Genomic DNA, 21,550 nt, shown 5'->3' on the forward strand with positions numbered 1-21,550 from the left:
AGACCAACAAGTTATTTTTTTGAGTGCATTTTGCACCTTCTTTTTGACCACATGAACTGTTAAGTTCAGACTGTAATAATCATGGACCTTGTTAAAAATAAACTTTAGAAGCTTGTTTTTAACTATACATTTTAATTTAATTCCCTGAAAGGATTCATTCATAGACATTGTTGACATGAAAAGGTGGGCATATTTTTACAATAACAATAACTATACACTGTTTTCTATATGAGCCATTTTTGTATCTTATTTTTAAGGCCTTTTTGGACTTGGAAAAACATTTGCTGACATATAGGATATGTTATCATAAATATCTTTTATTTCACAAGATAAAGGAAAATATGATTTCTCATATGATTGATAATTTAAGTTCTATAACTTTAAATTTTGTTCTTTCAGAAGTCAGGTTTGTTGGAGGTTCTCGCTGCTCTGGGAGGTTAGAGATACTTGATGATCAGTCGTGGGTTTCAGTGTGTGCTGCTGCCTTTGACCAGCGGGATGCAGAGGTTGTGTGTAGAGAGCTGGACTGTGGGGCTCCTGTACAGGTGCTGGGAGAAGATGCTTTTGGAAAAGGAGACGCTCAGATGTGGACACAAGAGATTCAGTGCAGAGGAAATGAGTCTCAGATTCACCTCTGTCCAACATCACCATCTCATAAAAACAACTGTTCAAATGAAAATGATGTTGGCTTGGTGTGTGCAGGTTTGAGCACTTTTTTTAATAAACTGAATGCAAATTGAATGTTTCCAAAATCTACACTAAATTTTAGTTAATTTTACCATAGTTTCTGATATATATTTTTCTTCATTCTTTCCCTTTGTCCATATGTCTTTACTCCCTTTTTATTCATTTTATAGACATCATGAGAGTGAGGTTGGTTGGAGGTCACAGTCGCTGTGCTGGTAGAGTGGAGGTTCATCATAGAGGTCAGTGGGGAACAGTGTGTGGTGTTGACTTTGATATGGCTGATGCTGCAGTGGTGTGTAGAGAGCTGGACTGTGGAGAACCTGTAGATGCTCTGCATGATGCTCACTTTGGACCAGGATCAGAACCAATTTGGACAATTCGCAAGTTATGTACTGGATCAGAATCTACACTGAAGAACTGTGGATCAGTACATTGGGGTGTTTATAAGTGTGATCATACAAAAGATGCCGGAGTCATCTGCTCAGGTAAACTGCTCCAAACCCTGACCTATTTTATATCACTGATAACCAACTGCTTCAAAGGGATAGTTCACCAAAAAATGAAAATTCAGTCATCATTTACTTTGGTACCACTATGACTTTGTTCTGTGGAACACAATTCTTTTTTTCTTATTTTACTTTCATTATTTTGAAAAGAGCACCAGGATATTCTGTAAAATTAACATTTTATGTTACATGAAAGGAAGTCAGATGAGTTTGGATTGACAATAATTTGATTATTTTACTCGTTTCACATTAATAAGTGATGCTTTGTAGTAGACCAGTAATGACAAGAATTACACATTTAGATAACAAACAGAATTGAAATGTTTCTTATCTCTTGCTACTTCAGGTGTCAGGCTTATTGGAAACTCCAGTTGCTCTGGGAGAATTGAAGTTCTTGATAATCAGTCGTGGGTTTCAGTGTGTGCTGCTGCCTTTGACCAGCAGGATGCAGAGGTTGTGTGTAGAGAGCTGGACTGTGGGGCTCCTGTACAGGTGCTGGGAGAAGATGCTTTTGGAAAAGGAGATGCTCAGATGTGGACACAAGAGATTCAATGCAGAGGAAATGAGTCTCAGATTCACCTCTGTCCAACATCCTTATACAAAAATGGCTGTTCACATGATAAATACCAGGGGCTGTTCTGTGCTTGTGAGTTAAAATAATATGAAAGTAATATCATACCTTTTACTCATAGGGTGTGTCTCAGTCAGCTCCCTAGTTCAGTAGTCAGAACACTGACATGGGAGCCAGCCATTTTAAAGGGATAGTTCACCCAAAAATTAAAATTCCGTCATCATTTATTCACCCTAAAGTTGTTCCAAACCTGTATAAATTTATTTGTTCTGCTGGACACAAAGGAAGATATTTTGTAAACAGTTTGTAACCAGGCCACTTTGGGGCACCATTGACTTCCATAGTAGGAAAAAAAAAAATGGAAGTAAATGGTGCCCCAGAACTGTTCAGTTTCCCACATTCTTCAAAATATCTTCCGTTGTGTTCAACAGAACAAAGAAATGTATACAGGTTTGGAACAACCAGAAGAGGGTGAGTAAATGATGACAGAATTTTCATTTTTGGGTGAACTATCCCTTTAAGAGCTGTCTCAATTACAAAATCCTTTGAGTGCACTGGAATGTTTGCTCCATAAAAATCCCACAATGCAGTCCAAAAACTATGTTCCCTTAATGGAAATTCTGAAGTGCAAAACAAATCGCACAAACCAACACAATATTAACACAATATCATCATGATGTGATAGAAAATTGTTATTTAATGAAATGTCAGCATAAACATCAGTAGATAGGTAGTGAACAGTCTAGTTAATATTTATAATTAAAATTTAGCTAAAATGTTGCAGAGATATATATATATATAAAAAATCAAAGTATATTTCATAACATACTTTAAACAGCTTAAAAAAGGTTAGAAAGATATTGATCCTGTGTGTTGTTAATAAATACCAGTGGGGAAGAGCCAATGTGCTTTACCGGTGCTCGAATTTGTGTACACAATATACTGATATGCATGGAGCTGCACCCATAGTCTCTGTCTGTATTTTTCTGTCACTTAGATAAAAATAATGTGAGGTTGGTTGGTGGTCACAGTCGCTGTGCTGGTAGAGTGGAGGTTCTTCATAGAGGTCAGTGGGGAACAGTGTGTCATAAATCCTGGGATTTGGCTGATGCTGCAGTGGTGTGTAGAGAGCTGGACTGTGGAGAACCTGTAGATGCTCTGGGTGATGCTCATTTTGGACCAGGATTAGGACCAATCTGGATGAGTGGTGTTTTATGTATTGGATCAGAGACTACACTGAAGAACTGTGGGTCATCAGGATGGAGAATACATGACTGTATTCACAATTATGATGCCGGTGTCATCTGTTCAGGTGAATAATTTAACTGATTGCCTATGAATTTGTTGTGACATAAAGAATATTTTGTTTGGAAAACTGTAAATGTTTGAATGGTTATTGTATTTAACTGTCAAGCATTTGTTTTTGTTTACTGTGCACTGTCATTTCTATAATATGAACAGGTCATAAAGCTTCCAGACTCATTAATGGATCTCACCTCTGCTCTGGGAGGTTAGAGATACTTGATGATCAGTCGTGGGTTTCAGTGTGTGCTGCTGCCTTTGACCAGAAGGATGCAGAGGTTGTGTGTAGAGAGCTGGACTGTGGGGCTCCTGTACAGGTGCTGGGAGAAGATGCTTTTGGAAAAGGAGACGCTCAGATGTGGACACAAGAGATTCAGTGCAGAGGAAATGAATCTCAGATTTCATTTTGTTCACTATCACCATCACACCAACACAACTGCTCCAGTGACAATAGTGTGGGACTGATCTGTTCTTGTAAATTATCAATATTCAGTGTCTCTTCATTTCTATTTGATAAAGTATCTTCTCTGTCAGTTGCAATATACAATATTTTAATAGATTATTCTCTTTTCTTTATTCAGGTTACACAGAGGCCAAACTGATGAAAGGTTCAGACTCTTGTTCTGGTCGAGTTGAGCATCAGTACTTCAGTAAATGGGGCACAGTGTGTGATGCATGCTGGGATATGAGAGCTGCCAGTGTCCTCTGTAGACAGCTGAATTGTGGGATTGCTGTGTCTGTTGTGGGATCAGACTGGTTTGGAGAGGGAAGTGGTGAAATCTGGGCTGATGTGTTTGATTGTGACGGGAATGAAGCAAAACTCTCAGAATGTTCCATCTCTTCATGGAGTCGAGCTGAATGTTCTCATAGACGAGATGTTGGAGTCATCTGCTCTAGTGAGTTCATATTATAGGAAGATTCACTGATATTGTGCTGCTGAAAGATTAAAAAGTGTAAATACAATATTTCAGTTCTCTTCCTTTACTGTTTCACATGTTGATTTCAGACTGAAAGATTAATGCCCTTGTCATTTATTTTTGAATTAATTTACTGTTATGTAAAATGCATTATTAATGTAAATCATATTCTCAAAATTGCAACATTTTAGTAAAACTTGAGATCTTCTTTCCAGATTCCTCTCTGGCTGTTCATGATGGTCTGGTGCGGTTGTCTGGAGAAAGACAGTGTGAGGGGGAGGTAGAAGTTTCCATCCATCAGGTCTGGAGGAGAGTTCTGCTGGACTCCTGGAGTCTCACTGAATCCTCTGTGGTCTGCAGACAGCTGGGCTGTGGCTCTGTGCTGAACTTCTCCGGCTCCTCTTCATCCAGTCCTGAACACAGTCATGAGTGTGTGACGGGCTTCCAGTGCTCTGGGAGTGAAGCTCATCTGGGGAACTGCAGCTCTCCACAAACTCTCAACTGCAGCTCCACACAACAGCTGTCAATCACCTGCCTTGGTGAGAAGAGCAACATTTGGGCAGATTCTTCAGTTGTTAGTGATCACTAATGTGTTTCTCTTTCTCTGAATATCAGGTCACGGGTCCATCAGGCTGGTGGGTTCTGGGGGAGACTGTGCAGGGAGGCTGGAGGTTTTTCACAGCGGCTCATGGGGGACAGTGTGTGATGACTCCTGGGATATTGAAGATGCCCATGTGGTGTGCAGACAGCTGCAGTGTGGAGTGGCCCTCAGTAACCAGCAGGTACCAGCCTGGTTTGGTCCTGGTTCTGGACCCATATGGCTGGATGAGGTGGAGTGTGAGGGGAATGAGATGTCCCTGTGGAGCTGCTCTTCTCCAGGCTGGGGAAAACATGACTGTCAACACAAGGAGGATGTAGGAGTCGTGTGCTCAGGTAAATAGTACATATTTGTGTTTGTTTCATTAAGCTTAAAATTAATAGATTTTTAGAAATTTCAACAACAGATTTACATCTCCATAATGTCCAATTTTGGGATTTTTCCATCTAGAGTTTAAAGAGATCAGGTTAACTGAGGGCTGTGAAGGGAATGTGGAGGTTTTCTACAATGGATCCTGGGGTAATGTGTGCTGGAACCAGATGAACAGAGACGCAGTGAGTCTGATCTGTCAAGAGCTGAACTGTGGAAGATCTGGTGTTTTGTCTGATTCTACACCACGACTGCATTCAGCTCCAAACTGGCTAGATAAAGTGAAATGTCGACTACATGATTCAAATTTGTGGCAGTGTCCATCTTCACCCTGGGGACAGAATGACTGTGATAAAGATGAAGTGGCCAAAATCGCCTGCTCCGGTAAGACTGATGCAGACAAATTTCTATGACAGTAATAGAGGAAAAATAAATATATATAAATACAATTTATTGAATTAACATAATTATAGAGCAGGAGAGTCATCGAAGCTACTTTACATGCTCCACATCTTCACATCAAAGACAGTGTTCAGGTAAGTTAATGTGATGGAAAACAACATAAAAATCACGAGAGCTGTATGCAATGTAAGGTAATAGTGTTCTTACATGGGGCACCAACACAATTTTATCTCAAGGTATGCACTTATCTACACGCATACCTCCAGGAAGTATGTCTGTTCTCTTCTGAGTGCTCTACTGGACAATGTCTCTCCTTATGTTTGATGTGTTTCTTTTAGAACATGTTCCTCTCAGACTGAGTGGAGGGGAGGGTCAGTGCTCTGGGAGGCTGGAGGTGTATCATAACGCTGTGTGGGGCTCAGTCTGTGATGATCTGTGGGACATCAGCGATGCTCAGGTGGTCTGCAGGCAGCTGGGTTGTGGAGCAGCACTGAGGGCTGATGGGAATTCAGTCTTTGGTGCTGGTGAAGGTGTTGTGTGGCTGAACAGAGTCAAGTGCAGAGGGAATGAGATTCACCTGTGGGACTGTCCTCTCTCCCTGAAGAACCACACTGACTGCTCCAACAAAGATCACGCTGGACTCACCTGTGCAGGTCACATAAAATCAATTTTAGATAATTGTATAATAAATAATATTTGTGTATTTGCACGATATTGAATGTGTTTGTGTCTGTTTTTCCAGATTTGTCAGTGTCCACTATTCCTACCACAACAACATCATCTTCTCCTCCAGTTTCTCAGACAGTGAGCTCAACATCAGTCTCTCGTTCACAAACTCCTCCGTCTCTCTCTGTGCTTGTGATTGTACTGGGAGTTGTGCTCTTACTGCTCTTAGTGCCACTGCTTATACTGATTCAGCAGAACAGAGTGATGAGGAGAGGTAGGAGAGATCCAGAGACTGTCATATTGTGTCTTATTCAGTGTGTGATCAGTCATGTGTTGTGAACTGACAGCAGGTTTGTCTCTCTACACTCACAGCTCTCTCTAAGAGGAGACACAGGAGCACGACTGAGGCTGTTTATGAGGAGCTTCATCACAGACCCACTAACAGACACCATCTCTTCACTCAGAGGGGTGAGTAAGTGTTAGAGTGTCTGATTTGTGGAAATCAATAAGGTAATCACTTTATTCATAGATGTGAGTAGATTCAATCACATTGATCCTTTTGTGCGACTTTTGTGTGTTACCTGAAATGATGCAGCGTTAGTGTTGTGTTTCAAAGGAAGTGGGGATTTTGGCTGATTTATGATTGTGAACATGTGTCTGATGGATCTACTCCTCCATAACAGGGATTGTCCTTTCTGAAGAACAGCATTCTGGGTATGCAGATGCTGATGAGCTTCTTTCAGGTTAGAGGACTGAAATATAAAGCAATATAACTCAAATCTTATCTGCTACATACAGAAATGAATGGATGTTTAATTAACCTGCTAAGTGAATTTTTGTATTAACTGAGTTTAAATGATATAAATCTAAAAGCCAAAATTTACTTAATCCTTTTTTTCTTTCATCTACACTTTTTAAAGCAAATTCTGCAGTAGGAGCCACTCCTGACTACAATAATGATATCATCACTGCTGAAGGGCCAAAAGGTCAGTGAATTTAACTGATTTCACTAAATTAAATGACCTTTTGGGCCTCTGAATAGTAAAAGCAGTTTTTGTTTATTTGCTCTTAACTATTAACTCATTCAGAAGAGCAGCAAGTCACACCTGAAAATTATGATGATGTAATCACTGTTGGACTGAGACCTCGTGATACAGGTTTATTTTTTATAATCATTTCTACAGGTTTAACAATATAGATTTATATGCATTTTAATTATACATATGCACTGTTTCAAAATCCCAAATCTTGTACATTTAATGGATGCATTACATTTTTCATTATTTTGTCTATTTTGATTTGCCAGAAAACTATGATGATGTCATCATTGTACGACAATTCTCCAATGATAAAGCAGGTGTGGGTTTCACATTACTCTCTCAAATTACACGTTTTTTGTTTGTTTGTTTGTCTTCAAATTATATTGTCAGATAAACAAAGTAATTAATAATAGAAACATTTTTATTAGATGGCGTTAAGGAGGATTATGATGATGTGAAGAATGTCAGGGAGTATATGAGTGATGTGTTTGGTACGTTATGACACCTTTTTACCTTACACTGAATTTACGTTTAGTTTTTATAATCGTGTTATAATATCAATTTCTGTGACCTTATTAGCTCATTTAACTTAACTAAAAAGTATTATAAACACATCAATATTGGCAAAGTATATATTAATAAATTAATTTTCTCTTGTTTTCTAAAAACAGACTATGATGATGTGGGGGAGGAGCCAGAAAAACAGGGAGGGACTGTATAACTCAAACCACACCCACTGCCTCAAATCCTTTCAAAGCTTTTAAATTATCTGAAACATTTCTATAATGTAGATTTGGCAATTTGAGAGAAAACAAACAAACAAACAAACAAACAAACATAAACTTTTTTTCCCTAACAGTTAATCAGTTTGTATATAATTGTTATGATTTCAGATGCTTCACCATTTAACTTCCACTGCCCCAGTCTTTAACATTTTACAACAACTTACAAACATTATATTTCTTTTGAATGTAGACCCACTGATAGTGTACACAATATTTTGCTAAAGATCATTGGAATGTACTTTGGGAAATAAGTTTATAAACAGCAGCTGTGGTCAAGGATCTTTACCTCAAAATAATGTGACACTTTGAACTGAACAGAAGAGCTTGTTGTACATTTTATGTCCTGCAGAGGGTTTTGACATTCAGACATTGATACATGGCATTCATATTTTTGTTTTATATTTGTGTCCAATTTGATTGTGTTTTGAATTGATTTGAATGTTTTCTGTTTAGCATTTAAAATCTGACTGACTATGTGCATGGATTTATTTTTTTATTTTACCTTTATTTAACCAGGAAGTCTCATTGAGATTTAAAATCTCTTTTACAAGAGAGACCTGGCCATGGTAACAGCCAAACAGTAAGATACAACAGGTACACATGGATATTATGTCATTATTATTATCATTATTGTGAAACTGGGGAATGTTGCAACATTTTTTTCAAACTTTTTTTGCACACAAAATGCAAAATTCAATAAAAGTCTAAGAAATATTATGTTATTCAGGAGTAGTTTGATGTGCCTCTCTGTCTTTGTGTTTTTCGTCAGCAGTTATCAGTGCTTGTGTCTGACTTTGGTGCTGTATGTACTCTGAAGTGTTTCCCACATTCACTCTGTTTTCTTCAGAATTGCTAAGAGAGTTGATGAAAAGTTTGTACTAAAGTGCGGAGCAGAGGGAGACGAAGAACTGTCTGACAATCAGTTTGGCCTCTGACAGAGCAACTGTGTAGGAAATGTGTGGTGCTGCAGCAGACAACAGAAAGCAGGAGCTGTTTTACGAAATAAAAATATTTGTACGATTTATCACATGTATGTTCATTACAAGAAAATATATTCGTAATTTATTCCTGTGATGGCAAAGCTGAATTTTCAGCATCATTACTCCAGTCTTCAGTGTCACATGATCCTTCAGAAATCATTCTAATATGCTGATCTGCTGCTCAAGAAACATTTAATGTGTACAATTCTACAAAATATTTGTGTACAATATTTTTTTTCAGGATTATTTGATGAATAGAAAGTTCAAAAGAACAGTGTTTATCTGAAATCTAATCTTTTGTAACATTATAAATGTCTTTACTGACACTTTTGATTGATTTAATGCATCCTTGCTTAATAAAAGTATTCATTTCTTTAATTTCTTTTCAAAAAAATAAAAATAAAAATTCTTACTGACCCCAAACTTTTGAACGGTAGTGTATAATGCTACAGAAGCTTTTTATTTCAGATAAATGCTGTTCTTTTGAACTTTCTATTCATCAAGGAATCCTGAAAAAAAAGTACACAACTGTTTTCAACATTGAAAATAATCATAAATGTTTATTGAGCAGCAAATCAGCATATTAGAATGATTTCTGAAGGATCATGTGACACTGAAGACTGGAGTAACAATGCTGAAAATTCAGCCTTGCATCACAGGAATAAATTACTTTGTGAAATATATTTAAATAGTACACAGTTATTTTAAATTGTAATAATATTTCACAGTATTACTGTTTTTTACTGTATTTTTAATTAAATAAATGTAGCCTTGGTGAGCAAACGAAACTTCTTTTAAAAACATTAAAAATCTTAGTGGTTCCAAACTTTTGGACTGTACTGTATATATATATATATATATATATATATATATATATATATATATATATATATATATATATTCTGTCTAAACACAAAATGTTTTAAGAGTTGATGAGGCAAAATGACCTCAATATATGACTGTGACCACACTGATATTATAACTCATCAATCAAGAAATCCAATCATAAGTGTGTTTTGCTCTTTTTTTACCCTACAGATTAAACAAGAGGTAAGAGGTATTGAGGTAAATACTTGCCTAGCCTAAGATTTTAGAGTTTGTTTGTGAATATTATTGTTATGATTGCCTTTTTTGCACTATTTCAGCACAAATATTGTCTCTGAAGGAAAGTGCTCCAGATATGAATATACAGTATCTTACAGGTTTGAGAACTTCTTATTTATTTTTAAGTCATTACTGTCATAGGTTTGTTAAAGCAGTTTTGATGCTTGATGCTTTGCTATAATTTCAGTTTCAAGCTGTTCAAACCACCTGCAATGTTAGAGTTTATATAGCCTAGGCATATAGACAGACAAAATAACCATGGTAGTCCCTAATGGCAGTTCAGACTCATCCAGAACGTTTCAGTTTTGTAATTTCAGTCATATTTTACAATCTTTCACTGCCATCAAGTGGATACAGAAAAACTGCAGTAATATAAATTTCTAAAACAAAGGTTTGCAGGCTACTGTATAGCCCATTAAAGCAAATCTGAATAACGGCATTGTGAACGCTTTTGTGTGTGTGTGTGTGTGTGTGTGTGTGTGTGTGTGTGTGTGTGTGTGTGTGTGTGTGTGTGTGTGTGTGTGTGTTTGTGTGTTTGTGTGTGTGAGTACCATGTTTTTATCATGCCTCAGAGACGACACTGTTTTGTCAAGTGACTAGCATAGCATAATCAGATGCAGCTTCAGTTTTAGTAACAGTAAATACAGCATTCTCTCCATCATACAATATGTTTTAAAATTAATTGCATGCCAATTAACAATGCAAGCCATCCATCATTTATTAATATGATATTCTAATATCGAGCCTACTGCAGTGTGCAACAAGTGTCTCTTAGCAGCCGCAGAGCGAACGCACAGAGTAACTTTTATAACATAATTTTCAACACACTCAAATGTATCTAATATGATAAACAGTACTGCGTTACCCCACATACGCTTGACTGGAAGAAGTGGAAGCAGCGACTGCAGCATAATAAAAGCTCCACTGCTCACGAGCCATGTGTCGCACTCGTCTCTCATTAGCCATCGCTCCAGCGGCGTCATTTCTGCTCCCACAGCACTCGGTGACATTAATAATCTCATACATGAACATGATTTCTGCCCGAGTCCCGTCCCAATTCTTCTCCACCGGCTGTGAGGTAAAGACAGCATCTCCCATGATTCTCGCAATCTCGCGTCATCAAGCTAGGCCTTTAGAATAGGTGACCTCTAGCGGCGAAAATGTACATAATGTGCCTTTAAATCTGTTCACCATATAAAGCGATTGAGTCGCTTCAGAAAATTTGAACCAAACCACTCAATTCATATAGATTAGTTTTACAGTCTCTTTATGAATTTTTTGAAGTGTCAAAGTGTCAGTTGCATAGCCGTCCATGGAGGGACAAAAAGCTCTCAGATTTCATCCAAAAGATCTCCATTTGTGTTCCGAAGATGAACAAAAGTCTTATTGGTTTGGAATGACATGAGGGTGAGTAATTAATGACAGAAATTTCATTTTTGATTGAACTAACCCTTCAAGTGAAAATTGTCCATTACTGCCACATATTTTCAGATGAATTAAGTCTTGTAATGTGGCCTTGTAATATTTAATTTTATTTATTTATTTATTTTATTATTTTTTTTTTTCTGTGCCCTGAAAGTCAGGAAGGAAGGACATATTTTACTTGCCATTTTAAGAAAAATCACTTAGAAAGCTCTCGTCCACACTGTAAATATGAAGATGCAGTACAGGGTGCTTTGGCAGATATATACAGTAGGACTGGCTCTCTCTGCTGGTCACAAGGTGAACAACATGCTTACTGTATCTTCACTGAATGAGAGTTATGGTTTTTGTGGGCCACCTGACACCATTTTTGTTTCACATTTGTCAAAGCAATTATTTGACACACATGAAAGGAAGGTTTCACTAAATTAATTTTGTGATGTTTTCCACCCCTCTGTAATTAGGGCTAATTTTTGCATTATGCTCTTGCAAGCATTTGGGTCAATATCACTATAAAGTGCCTTTGGTGTCCTCATCAGAATCGCTCAGTCATCATGAATATAATGCAAAATAATAAAATTCTAAGGTTTTATTATAAATGGCCAAACATTTACACACATACAAGTACATTGATAAGTCTCTTGAAATGTGTTTTTCTCATTTTATACCATTTTCTTTGATTGGATGTATGTGATTATTGCATGTCCAAGACACTGCTCAGATAACTTCGGTGAGTATAAAAAGTGAATAAATGACATCAAATTCAAAAACGTTTTGAATGTTCTTATTGTGCTAAACAAGTTATTTGATAAAACAAGTCATTTTCATCATTTATATTCTATTTTCATAATAATATTCAGCATTTTGCATGTGTCCTTGAAATTGCTTTCCACCCTGTCATTTTGGGGTAAACGCCCCTTTAAGAAACCAACTGATGTAGTCAGTGACATCCCCTCCCCTATTTGGTCTTTCTTCAATGGAGGTTAAAACTTCTGCTGCAATACACTGAGTATCTATACTTATATTTCCTTATTTTCATCATATTGTGTTTGTAGTTGGATGTTGTCAAGCTTAGCATGTCCACCATGTGATAGTGAAATATTAATTAATATAAGAACTTATATATATTTTAAACAGTACACTGTCAGCTTCAACAATGAATCGCTTTGCTAACTGAAGGTACACCATGTGTTCATTAAATGCTAAATTTTGCCAAAAATGTCCACCCTGTCATCATGCCTTCCATGACAGGGTAGACATGTGCATAGTTTTTGCCACATTCTGATGTTTTCACTAGGGCTGTCAATTTAACATATACATTTTTTTTCTAACCATTGTGAAAGAGACTCAAAATACTCTGTCAATGTTGCACATACAATTAAGAGCTATACACCATTTTAATCTGTGGAATATCTTCTTTTATTTGTGTACACTCAGAGTAAAAACAAAATATTGTGCTTTTTGCAAAATAAAGAAAACTAACATGATGCGTGATCTCTCGTCTCCCTCTGAACGAAGTCCAATCTGATAGTTCTCAGAAAATTAACTGTAACTTAGTGAATACTAATCACAAAAAAATGAGACTTCTGTCTAAAAAAAACGTTGAAATGTCAGGTTTTAAATCGTCAAATCGAAAACAAAAATTCTGTGTTTATGTAATCTGTATGAAAAGAGAGCCATGTCAGATGCCGGTGATTCAGCTCATTATCCGCTAATGCGGCCACGCCCACTGAGTTAGCGCTATTCAGAGGCAAATTCAGAGGCAATGCATGCATTCATCGTCTCAATAGTGTATTTATTGTCTTGAAAAGTGTTTATCTGGATGTTTAAGCCATGGTTAGCAAGCTCTAGAAGACATGCAGTTAGTTCCTGGTTCTTCTTCTTCTTTATATGGATTTGTGGACTAAAGGTGTACAGAGCGCCCTCCGGCTGCAAGTATGAATTGAAAACAGTATCCAGTGTTCATAGTGAAGACAATAAATATTGAATAAATATTACTCCTCTGTATAGAAAATTGACAAACATGAGAATCCATCGATATTTCTCCAAATGCGCATGCTTTTAAGCTAAAAGCCTATATGAAATGCCATAGAGGTAACATAACTGTTCAGACACTTTGCATCACATAAATGCATTACATTTTAAAGAATATAATAGAATACCATTATTTTAAATTGTAATAATATTTCACAGTATTGCAGTTTTTTCTGTATGTTTGATTTACACCATGATGAGCTGAGACATGATTTTTTTCACAGCTTACCTGACTAAAAGAGCTCATTATTTATGCAGGTCATTAGAGCTCTTTATGCGATTCTTTTGTCTTCTCAGGTGAGAATCACCCATTATTCATGATGATTCACGCCTCCACGCATACTGTGTTTCTTGACCAAAGATGTTTTATTAAATTTAAATCTCTCTATTGTTTTATATGAACAAGCAGGCAGCATAATTTTACCTCATTTTGAAGCAAAAACTCTAGCCTACAACCTCCAATAACCAGAAATCCTGTGAACACAAATTTAATATATATTTTTTGGCTTTATTTCAGTGACTTAAGTTTTTTGTTTTTTCAATAACCATGCATAAATGTTATTCCTTCAAAAATACAAACATGTACTTACATGTTCCTCACATATTATTGTAGCCTAGTTTGTGCTGAATACAGTGTAATGAAACTTTTTCCATTAATATGTTTATGAACAACTGCAAAAAGCAAAAATGTCAGGGCATGTCAAACCTTCTCCAGGGCCCCAAAAAACCTCAGACCCCTGAGGGTTAAAAATTAGCCTTTTGTGTTGTATGACAGAAAAGAAAGTCATATGAATTTGGATTGACATGCATGATAGAACTGGAGACTGTAAATTGTCTGTAGGTATTAGTAAGCATGTGAATGTACATGTCCGTTTGTGTTAGTCCTGCGATGGACTGGCCATTCATCATGGGTATTTTCCTACATTCACCTTGAGATGCAACAATACATACAACCTCTACAACCATACATAGGACAAGCAGTTTGGGGGAAGAATGGATGGATGAGTAAATGATGACAGAGTTTTAATTTTTGACTCAACAATCCATTTAAATTAACCTTTCATAAAGCATTTAATCATTTTCCATCGATTCCTTTTCACATTAATACATGGTATGTGGTAAAAATGAATGACATGTATACATTTAGATAAACATTAAACAATAAAAAAAACATTTATCTCTTGCAACTTCAGGTGTCAGGCTTATTGGAAACTCCAGCTGCACTGGGAGGTTGGAGATTCTTGATAATCAGACGTGGGTTTCAGTGTGTGCTGCTGCCTTTGACCAGCAGGATGCAGAGGTTGTGTGTAGAGAGCTGGACTGTGGGGCTCCTGTACAGGTGCTGGGAGAAGATGCTTTTGGCAAAGGAGACACTCGGATGTGGACAGAGTTTCAGTGCAGAGGAAATGAGTCTCAGATTCACCTCTGTCCAACATCCTTACACAAAAAGAGCTGTTCACATGATAAATACCAGGGGCTGTTCTGTGCTGGTAAGAAATAAAATATGAGATTGCTATTCTTTTTATTATTTTACCTTTTATGCCTAGTCTCTCTCTTTATTCTTCTGTCACTTAGATAAAAAGCATGTGAGGTTGGTTGGTGGTCCCAGTCGCTGTGCTGGTAGAGTGGAGGTTCTTCATAGAGGTCAGTGGGGAAAAGTGTGTGGTGATTTTTGGGATATGACTGATGCTGCAGTGGTGTGTAGAGAGCTGGACTGTGGAGAACCTGTAGATACTCTGGTTAATGCTCAGTTTGGACAAGGATCAGAACCAATCTGGATGAGTAACGTGTTATGTATTGGGACAGAGTCTACACTAAAGAATTGTGGGGCATCAGGATGGAGCATACACGTCTGTGCTCCCAATTCAAATGCCGGTGTCATCTGTTCAGGTAAATAATGCTAAACTTAACTCTTGTTTTTTCTACTTGTTGCCAATGGATTTATGTTTACGCAAAGCATGAATATGACATATGTTAAGGTATGTCAGTGCAAGTTGCTTTCAGTTAAAACAGTTCAAACATGCATTTTAGTCTATAGGACTAGTTTAAGCCTTGTCTGTGAAACCGGGGGTTTGTGTACTAACATACCTGTTTTATTACATGTTTTGTCTGCATTACATCTGCATTACGTATTATTTGTGTTTTTGTCTACCATGTGCTGTGATTCATGTAATATAAACAGGTCATAAACCTTCAAGACTTGCTGCTGGCTCTCATCTTTGCTCTGGGAGAGTGGAGATACTTGATAATCAGTCGTGGGTTTCAGTGTGTGCTGCTGCCTTTGACCAACAGGATGCAGAGGTTGTGTGTAGAGAGCTGGATTGTGGGATGAAACAAATTCATTGAAACAATGAAACAAAACTCTCAGAATGTTCCATCTCTTCATGGAGCCGAGCTGAATGTTCTCATAGACGAGATGTTGGAGTCATCTGCTCTGGTAAACTTATCTGACAATGAGAGCATTATGCTAATTAAAAACTTTATGTAATATTTAAACTGTTTCATGTTCTAAAGTAATTCTTATTTTAGCAAAACATGAGATCTTCTTTCCAGATTCCTCTCTGGCTGTTCATGATGGTCTGGTGTGGTTGTCTGGAGAGAGACAGTGTGAGGGGGAGGTGGAAGTTTCCATCCATCAGGTCTGGAGGAGAGTTCTGCTGGACTCCTGGAGTCTCACTGAATCCTCTGTGGTCTGCAGACAGCTGGGCTGTGGCTCTGTGCTGAACTTCTCCGGCTCCTCTTCATCCAGTCCTGAACACAGTCATGAGTGTGTGACGGGCTTCCAGTGCTCTGGGAGTGAAGCTCATCTGGGGAACTGCAGCTCTCCACAAACTCTCAACTGCAGCTCCACACAACAGCTGTCAATCACCTGCCTTGGTGAGAAGAACAACATCTGGGCAGATTCTTCAGTTGTTAGTGATCAATAATGTGTTTCTCTTTCTCTGAATATCAGGTCGCGGGTCCATCAGGCTGGTGGGTTCTGGGGGAGACTGTGCAGGGAGGCTGGAGGTTTTTCACAGCGGCTCATGGGGGACAGTGTGTGATGACTCCTGGGATATTAAAGATGCCCATGTGGTGTGCAGACAGCTGCAGTGTGGAGTGGCCCTCAGTAACCAGCAGGTACCAGCCTGGTTTGGTCCTGGTTCTGGACCCATATGGCTGGATGAGGTGGAGTGTGAGGGGAATGAGACGTCCCTGTGGAGCTGCTCTTCTGACTGTCGACACAGGGCGGATGTAGGAGTTGTGTGCTCAGGTAAACATGCTGCTATATATAGAGTGCTTTTAAATTAAACTTAAATTTTTTAGAAACTTCAACACATTTATATGCCCATAATGCCTACATTTTTAAAATGCACACTTTCTGTACAGAGTTTAAAGAGATCAGGTTAACCGATGGCTGTGAAGGGAATGTGGAGGTTTTCTACAATGGATCCTGGGGTAATGTTTGTTACCATAAGATGGACAGAGACACAGTAAGTCTGATCTGTCAGCTGAACTGTGGAAGATCTGGTGTTTTGTCTGCTTCTACACCAAGAGTTGAATCAGCTCCTAACTGGCTGGATGAAATGAAATGTCGACCACATGATTCAAATCTGTGGCAGTGTCCATCTTTACCCTGGGGACACAATGACTGTGACAGAGTTGAAGTGGCCAAAATCACCTGCTCATGTAAGACTGATGCAATTTCCATCACTAAAAACAGCAGTAATCCTTTATATGAATTGTGTATATTATATTGTGATTACAGAACAGGAGACTCATGAGTCCCCTCATTTGTTTTGCTCCACATCTCCACATCAGAGACAGTGTATGACTCCTACTGTGGTGAACAGTAAGTTCATTTGATGTAGAAGAACAAAAAATCAGCAATATGGGATGTGTGTATGTATGTGATTTTGTTCTAGGTACACCAACAGGATCTAATATCACACCACACACATACCTGTAGGTGTCGCTGTTCTGACAGAACTCTGTTGGCCAATAATAATTTCTACTTGTCTGTGATTTAGATCATCTTCCTCTCAGACTGAGTGGAGGGGAGGGCCGGTGCTCTGGGAGGCTGGAGGTGTATCATAACGCTGTGTGGGGCTCAGTCTGTGATGATCTGTGGGACATCAGCGATGCTCAGGTGGTCTGCAGACAGCTGGGTTGTGGAGCAGCACTGAGGGCTGATGGGAATTCAGTCTTTGGTGCTGGTGAAGGTGTTGTGTGGCTGAACAGAGTCAAGTGCAGAGGGAATGAGATTCACCTGTGAGACTGTCCTCTCTCCCTGAAGAACCACACTGACTGCTCCAACAAAGAGCACGCTGGACTCACCTGTGCAGGTCACAGAAAACACTGAGCCACAGTTATTTTTACAACATTTTAGTGCTAATAATATTTGTGTATTTGCGTTATTTTTTAATTGTCTGTTTTGCCAGATTTGTCAGTGTCCTTTACTCCTGCCACAACAACATCATCTTCTCCAGTTTCTCAAAAAGTGAGCTCAACATCATCTTCTCCTGCAGTTTCTCAGACAGTGAGCTCAACATCAGTCTCTCGTTCACAAACTCCTCCGTCTCTCTCTGTGCTTGTGATTGTACTGGGAGTTGTGCTCTTACTGCTCTTAGTGCCACTGCTTATACTGATTCAGCAGAACAGAATGATGAGGAGAGGTAGGAGAGATCCAGAGACTGTCATATTGTGTCTTATTCAGTGTGTGATCAGTCATGTGTTGTGAACTGACAGCAGGTTTGTCTCTCTACACTCACAGCTCTCTCCAAGAGGAGACACAGGAGCACGACTGAGGCCGTTTATGAGGAGCTTCATCACAGACCCACTCATAGACAGAGTCTCTTCATTGGGGGTGAGTAAGTATCATAGTGATTTGTGGAGATCAATAAGGTAATCACTTTATTTTAGATTAGATTAAAATAAATAATAAATAAATAAAATCACATAGATCCATTTGTGGGACTTTTGTGTGTTATCTGAAATGATACAGGGTTAGTGTTGTTATTCAAAGGACGTGGGGCTTTTGGCTGATTTACAATTGTTAACATGTCGGATGGATCTACTTCTCTATAACAGGAAGTGTCTTTCCTGAAGAACAGCATTCTGGGTATGAAGATGCTGATGAGCTTCTTTCAGGTTAGACGACTCAAATATAAACCAATATAACTTAAATCTTATCTGCTACATACAGAAATGAATGGATGTTTAATTAACCTGCTAAGTTAATGTTTTTATTTACTGAGTTTAAGTTATATAAAGCTCAAAACATTAATTTATTGAATCTTTTTGTAACGAGGTCAGTAGATGTGGGAAGAAGGAGGCGGGAACCGGCGAACGTTCAACAAAAGTTTAATTCAAAATAAGCAAAGAACAAAACGAAAGTAATGCCGACAGACCCTCGCGGACGTCTGCCGGCCACACAAACATAATAAAACATAACATAAAGTCCAGGCCTGGTCCTCTCTCGTCCTCCACGGTCGTCGCTCCTCCTTTTATGCTCCCGGAGCTCCTCCGTGAGAGACTCAAGGCCGGTGCGCCTCCCAGGTGTAGCTCGTTAACTCTCGCGCCACCGGCCTCGCGCCGTTCCCTCACGGCTCTCGCCCGCCCTGGTCGCCACACTTTTTTCTTTCATCTACAAATTCTGCAGTAGGAGCCGCTCCTGACTACTGTAATGATGTCATCACCACTGAAGGGCCAAAAGGTCAGTGACTTTAACTGATTTCACTAAATTAAATGAACTATTAGGCCTTAGAATAGTAAAATCAGTTTCTGTTTATTTCCTCTTTACTAGGCTTGTTTGAGATGCACCTATCCTCGCCTGAAGTTCAGCCGAGAGTAGGCGGCTGCAGTGAGGGGAGGAGTGAAAAAAGTGCAGGCAAGTCGGACAGTTCTCTGTTCTCGTAGTGGATCAGACACCTACGAGATCAAAGGCGGATATCGCGGGATTCACACTCGCGCTTTTTTGCTCATAAACTGTATGTAATCTAAGTTCTGTTGCTTTCATATGAAAATAAACATAATGAACAATACACCCAAAGTACTTATTTATTTCCATTCAAAAGATGTGTGTATCACTCATTTTTACTTTAATTATAGACATGTTTTTATAGGCCTATATTTTTATAAATCTGACAACAATCACATAACCCATAGAGAGATCGCAGTGTCAGAGACTTTAGGAATATTCACACATAATTTATACACATAAAATAATGGTATTAGAGTTTTAAAATCAAACATTTTAAAAGAGATCAATACATCACGGTTGTTTAAACCAATAAGTTTTAAGCTGTGTCGTCAGCAAGTCGTTTCCCATCGTGCTTTTGGTCAGCGCAGTCGGTGGAGAGGAACTGCGCTCGACTGCAGAATCCGACACGTCCGCCTCGCCCTCGCGAGAGGCTTTTGACACACGTCGGCATGACATCAGAGCAAGGCGGCCCACCCTCGGACACATTTCTAACCGGCATGCATCTCGCGGTGATTACCGGTGATCGGTTCTGCGCAGAATTTGCTCAACTCAAACATGCCTATTAACTCATTTAGAAGAGCAGCAAGTCACACCTGAAAATTATGATGATGTAATCACTGTTGGACTGAGACCTCGTGATACAGGTTTATTTCTTATAATCATTTCTACAGGTTTAACAATATAGATGTATATGCATTTTAATTATACATATGCACTGTTTCAAAATCCCAAATTTTGTACATTTAATGGTTGCATTCAATTTTACAGTACTTTTGTCTATTTTGATTTGCCAGAAAACTATGATGATGTCATAATTGCACTACAATTCTCCAATGATAAAGCAGGTGTGGGTTTCACATTACTCTCTCAAATTACACATTTTTTGTTTGTCTTCAAATTATAGTGTCACATAAACTCAAGTAATTAATAATAGAAACATTTATATTAGATGGTGTTCAGGAGGATTATGCGGATGTGAAGAATGTCAGGGAGTATATGAGTGACGTGATTGGTATGTTACTGACACCTTTTTACCTTACACTGAATTTTCGTTTAGTTTTTATAATCGCTTTATGCCGATAACATCAATTTCTGTGATCATGATAGCTCATTTAACTTGACTTCCAATATTGATGTGTTCATAATACTTTTTAAAAAGCATATATTGATAAATTAATTTGCTCTTGTTTTCTAATAACAGACTATGATGATGTGGAGGATGAGCCAGAAAAACAGGGAGGGACTGTGTAACTCAAACCACACCTACTGCCTCAAATCCTTTCAAAGCTTTTAAGTGATCCGAAACATTTCTATGATGTAGATTTGGCAATTTGAGAACAAAAAAACAAAACAAAAAACCTTTTAATCAGTTTGTATATAACTGTTATGATTTCAGATGCTTCACCATTTACCGTCTTTAACGTTTTACAGCAACTTAAAAATATTATACTTAAAAAATATCAACATAAAAATATTATATTTCTTTTGAATGTAGACCCACTGATAGTGTACACAATATTTTACTAAAGATCATTGGAATGTACTTTGGGAAATAAGTTTATAAACAGCAGCTGTGGTCAAGGATCTTTACCTCAAAATAATGTAATGACTCTTTGAACTGAGCAGAAGAGCTTGTTGTTCACTTTATGTCCTGCAGAGGGTTTTGTGACAGTCAGACATTGATACATGGCATTCATATGTTTGTTTTATGTACTAGTTTTATATTTGTTTCCAATTTGATTGCTGGTTTGAATTGATTTAAATGTTTTCCGTTTAGCATTTAAAATCAGACTAACTATGTGCATGGATATTATGTCATTATTATAATTATTGTGAAACTGAGAAATGTTGCAGCATTTTTATTTTTTTTTTATTTTTTTTTTTGCACACACAATGCAAAATTCAATAAAAGTCTATGGAATATTGTATTCTGTTATTCAGTAGTTTGATATGGCTCTCTGTCTTAGTGTTTTTCATCAGCAGTTATCAGTGCTTGTGTCTGATTTTGGTGCTGTATGTACTCTGAAGCAATGTTCCCTCTAAGCTGCGCGCGCGGAAAGAATAATTGCCGTGCAGAGGATATTAGACATGAAATCATGTGTGGGGAAATCCATTTGATTTTAGTTTAAATGAGAAATAATTGCAGTGCTCTAGTCAACCGCAATAGAGTTAGAACCGGTGAATGCGGTTTACAAGTTTCATAGA

The 21,550-nt window shown here is 38.1% G+C and overlaps 2 long non-coding RNA genes and 1 pseudogene across 2 annotated transcripts; all 3 read left to right on the forward strand.

Moving 5' to 3' along the window:
• Positions 1-862: 862 nt before the first annotated feature.
• On the forward strand, positions 863-17,725 carry LOC125245625 (annotated as a pseudogene).
• On the forward strand, positions 7,102-7,755 carry LOC125245467. The gene is made up of 3 exons (XR_007179540.1): positions 7,102-7,175; positions 7,325-7,375; positions 7,730-7,755. It is a non-coding gene; the product is annotated as an uncharacterized LOC125245467 (long non-coding RNA).
• Positions 17,726-18,033: 308 nt separating the features above from the next.
• LOC125245469 lies at positions 18,034-21,326 on the forward strand. Its single transcript, XR_007179542.1, has 7 exons — positions 18,034-18,229; positions 18,454-18,513; positions 19,025-19,078; positions 19,921-19,989; positions 20,140-20,190; positions 20,295-20,357; positions 20,547-21,326. It is a non-coding gene; the product is annotated as an uncharacterized LOC125245469 (long non-coding RNA).
• The last annotated feature ends 224 nt before the right edge of the window (positions 21,327-21,550 follow it).

The sequence above is a fragment of the Megalobrama amblycephala genome, linkage group LG14 (genome assembly GCF_018812025.1).
Source record: "Megalobrama amblycephala isolate DHTTF-2021 linkage group LG14, ASM1881202v1, whole genome shotgun sequence".
Taxonomy (NCBI): domain Eukaryota; kingdom Metazoa; phylum Chordata; class Actinopteri; order Cypriniformes; family Xenocyprididae; genus Megalobrama; species Megalobrama amblycephala.